The sequence below is a fragment of the Zonotrichia leucophrys genome, chromosome Z, assembly GCF_028769735.1.
Source record: "Zonotrichia leucophrys gambelii isolate GWCS_2022_RI chromosome Z, RI_Zleu_2.0, whole genome shotgun sequence".
In the NCBI taxonomy this organism is placed as follows: Eukaryota; Metazoa; Chordata; class Aves; order Passeriformes; family Passerellidae; genus Zonotrichia; species Zonotrichia leucophrys.
In genome coordinates this window covers 383,447-388,108 of record NC_088200.1, presented here as the reverse complement: position 1 = coordinate 388,108, position 4,662 = coordinate 383,447, and positions in this window count along the sequence as shown.

Sequence of the window (4,662 nt, the reverse complement as noted above, 5' to 3'; positions counted from 1 at the left end):
TCTCTTTCCAAGTGCAGGTAGAGATCACTAGGTCCAAGACATTAAATCCTGTTAAATTACACAGTTGAGCCCTGGGTATGTGTGGATATTTTAGTATGCCAAAGTGCTTAGTGTTGGAAATCCACCTGCACTATTTTATTTTTGTTAATCTCTTTTAGCATTTCCTTTTCCTCACATGAATTTTGCTCAGGGAGGCACTTACCATCGGAGACAACAGCCAAAGGATCCTCTGGTGTGTTGTTAGGGCTTGGCAGAACTGGGATTCTCTCGCTGGACGTTTGCTGACTGTCTGTACTTGAATCTTTGGAGTCGTGGTTTCTTTTCTGAGTTCCCAGCAGTGGGCAGCTGCTGCAAGCCTCTGCTTCCAGTGGACACCTTTCCCTCTCCCTTTATGGGATCCTGAGGTTTTAAAGTAAACAATTCATTCTAGTTCTGATAAGTCATATTAAAATATTGATCTGGGGGAGGGAGATGACCCTTGCTGCACTGAGCCGGAGTCACCTTTAGTCAGACTACAGAATGGAAAAAAGCTCAGAGACTTCAATTTTCTCTGTTCCTTCAGAGAGCACTTGTGGGGAGGGAAAAATGCAAAAGATAAGGGGGTTTCAGCTCTTTGTTTTGCTGAACCCTGAGATGAAGAGTGTTTACCCTGGCTGCATATTAATTGCTTACTTCTGCCAGTGAGACTGATTTCATCAGTTTCTCAGTGCTCATCTCATGTTCACTGCTGAGGCTTGCCAATCTTTTTTCTTTCTTAAATTTTGAGGTACTGTCTGCTTTGCCTAGTAATTTTCAGGTTTTAGTTTTTCCAGCACACTTGGGAGGTAGGGGGAAAAGCCTGGCTTCAGTTGAGCCTGTCTGAACAGCACTGGCAAACCCAGGGGTGGTACACACCTCCCAGGACCTCATCCAACAAAGAGACCATTGCATAAATCTCCAGTTTAGGGCCTGATGAATTTCACTTTTTAGGCCAAAATAGGATTTGAACCTGAACATAAAATAAAGTCACGTTTTGGGTATGAGAACATTTGGTAGTTAACTAACAGTTGTTTCATCACTTACTTCCATTACCACTTGTGTTCTATTAGAACGTTTTGGAAAAGTCTGAAGTAATAGTTTGGGGGTTTAGGAAGCAATTTTCAGTATAAATACTTCACAAAAGTGAGGAACCAGGTAATTTTACTGATTTTGGTTAATGTTCCGTCCAGCAGCAGAAAACCACCATGAAATCAAATTTGGAAAACATTCTGTGTCTTAACCTCTCCTCCTTACACCCTCTTGGTTACACATCTTTTTTGCTTAAATCTGTCTTGGACTGCAAATCTGTCATGGCAAGAATAATCTATGGTTTCCTAAAAGGCTGATTCCTAATCCCAGTCCTGTTATGTAAATAGTAATTCCTTGTTTGGGGCTGGTACATGCACACAGTGTAAAGATGACAAAAATACTACTACTAGTTCAGAGTCTGCCCTAGTCGTAGAACATGTTTTGGGGAAAGCAGGTACCTAAAAATTACCTGTAAAATTATATCAGCATCCTGTGTGCAAACTCCTTATGCTACTCGGACCTGCTCTGAAAGTACAGATGTGCATTTGAAGTCTACAGAAGATATATGACAATATGCTTAATCAGAATAAAAGAGGACAGTATTAGGTCAGGAGGACCTCATATTAAAAAGAAAGCAACCAACCCAAAACCAAAATGCCACATGTTGTTCAAAACCAGCAGAAAAAAACCTAAAAAGTGCTACTTTTAATCACAGCAGAAACATCACTTATTTGGTGTCTGTGAGTTGTATTTCTGGGGAAAAAAAATCCAGTTTCCCTCAAAATGGGTCTCTGCAACTGTAGGTGAAGCACTGGTTACTCCACAGGGAGCCTGGGGAAAGTCTGGAACTGCATTGCAACATCCAGCACTGCTGCAGACTGGTTGGGGTCCAGTTCTCTGAAATGAAATGCCAAAGTATTGGGAAATTCCTGGAAAAAGAAAAGGAACTGGTTTGTTTAAATGTTACTAAAGGTGACACAGGGGCAGATAATGCAATATACATTGCACACAGACCTGAGGGCCAGATTCTTCCCTTGGAAATACATACCTATGACCCCAAGCAAAATCATCTAACTTTGAAGTGCAGTCTAACCGTGAGGCTGGCACTGCTCAGAGCAGAGGACTGACTCCTGTGATCTCCAAAAGTCCCTTCCAGCCTAAATGATTCTGTGCTTCCATGTTATATGCAGAGTTCCTGGTGAGTAAGATGTCACTAGACAAAGGACAAAATTTGATCCCTAAAAAAGCCTTTCCCTCTCATTTATCTTATATACAATATGAAAGATATGTTGAGGGAAATGGAAATCACAGGGATGGTGTCTTTTCTGTGCAGAAACAGTGGAAGAATGACTTCAAAGCTGAAGGAATAACTGCAGGGACAAAAACCTGAGCTGTATCTTGTGGCTTTACTCCAGCACATAATACTCTTCAACTGATCCGGGGCTGGCTATTTCCATCTTTGGAAAAATCCTGCCACTGTCCTACCAGCTGTGGGCATGGCTCCCTTGTCTTAAAATTCCAGATTCAAAGATTTAGGCCAGAATCTTTTATGGAGAAAAATTACACATATCCAACAGTGGAACTGAATTTATCCCTTTGCTTTCTGAATGTCAGCGACTGTGCTGACTCACATCACTTTTGGATATGGCCATTTAATTTTTGAGAGGACATTGCTACAGGAATTCTTGGGCTCAGAGGAGGCAAAGGTGGTGTTTATCAGCTTATCCCAGAGTACTGCAGCATTCAAAGGGCATATTTACCACACTCTCATGGACAGAGGTAAGGGCTACAAGTGCTGGGACAGCTCAGATCCCAGAGGAGAAATGCTGTGATCCTTGTCAGTCAATGGCCACTGGTTAAAGATTACCTGTGCTGGTCACTCCGATGGCTGGGTGGAGAAAGATTAACTCAGAGCAGCAGAAAGTTGAGCAAAGGTCTTTAACCTGGAAGCCATGATCTCTTCTGATTTCTGCTGGGGATCAGTAAACGAAATTGATTTGAGTTTCCCAATCATCAAACTCATTACATCAGTTCTGGATCACCCTGGCATTTCCTGTAACCGTTCACCCTCTGACAGAGAGGGGTTGGGAATTATCTTCAGATTAGGAGAGTAAGGTCTGGCTGACAATGTACTCTCCATGACATTGCTTCTTCCCCAGCAAAATAGTTGTGAGCAGAATTTAAGCAATTTTGCTGCAAACAAAAGGCTAACACAAAAACCTTGTATTTACCAGTCCCTCAGGGTGACTCTCCTTGTCCCAGGAGATCTGCTGGCTCTGCAGGCAGGTGTGCTGGGCACACCAGTGTACAAAGGATGCCCTAGGGTGGCTTGGAGGGCGCACTTCCAGCTCTGTTAGTCCCCTGAGCCACACATGAAGATAAGCAGCTTTATTAATTTTTTGTTTCTGCAAGTAAAAATTCTGTTTCAATCCACTTCTGAGAACTTGAGGAGACTTTGGTGAGGTGCCCTCTGTCAGTCCCTAGCGCAGTCTGTGCCCGGGCTGAGGTGGCTCTGCTGAGGGCCGCTGTGCCCTGCCCCTGTTCCTCCTCGAGCCCAGCGCCAGCAGCCAGGCCCGGGGCAGCGGGGACAGGGCTCTCGGTGCCCTGGGCTTGCTGCAGCCAGCTGTCATTGACTGCTGCTTGTTTGAATGGCAGCGCTGCAGGTCTGGGTGGGAAGGGCCCTAAAAGATCATCTCCTTCCACCCTCATGGGCAGGGATGTCTTCCGCTCTCCCAGGCTGCCCCAGGCTCTGTCCAGCGTGGCCTGAGACGGTCCCAGGGATGGGGCAGCCACAGCTTCTCTGGGCACCTGTGCCAGGGCCTCATCACCCTCACAGCTGACAATTTCTTCCCATTATCCCATCTAATCTTGCCCTCTGGAAGTGTGAAGCCATTCCTTGTGTCCTGTGAGTCCAGGCCCTTGTCCCAATTCCCTTCCCATCCCTCCTGTGAGCCCCTTAGGTGCTGCAAGGTTGCTGTGTTGCAGGGAACCTGCACACAGAAAGAGCAGGGGGGAGAAATACAGATCTTGAGCTCAAAATAAAGTGAGCATTGTCAGTTCCTGACCTAGCACTGGTAATTGCAACATTATGTATGAAAGGAATGGAAAGAAGAATTAGTAATGTCTAGTATAGGCTGCAGAAGCAGGCGTGGGAATTCACCCAGGTGTTCAAGTCAGTCCTGATTAGGATCAGGTGTGGCTCAGGGAGCTCGTAACGGTTTTTTAGTCTAAAGTGATTGTCAGTGTGGTGAGGGTTTAGGAGTGCTTCTGCCAAATTGGACAGGGTAATCCGTTGCATTGGATATTAAATTTACTGGATATCAACAGCTCTGGAGTTCCTGAGACTGCTCTTCTAGACTGACTTGCCTGGAGAGACTTAAAACTGGCAAGTAAGTGGACTTCTATTTGTTGTGGTTGGAATGGGGTGACTGAGGTTCCTGTATCGGCAGTTAAAATAGGTGGTGGTGTGCCTTGGCATGTATTAGATTTGGTGAGCTTTATAGAATGATTATCTGTGGGAAATGTGCTGGATCAGAAAGAAATATTATCAGAAAACTTTTTGCCTGCCTGCCAGCATCTTCATGCTCTCTGAGGATAGCTTAGAAAGAAAAAAAC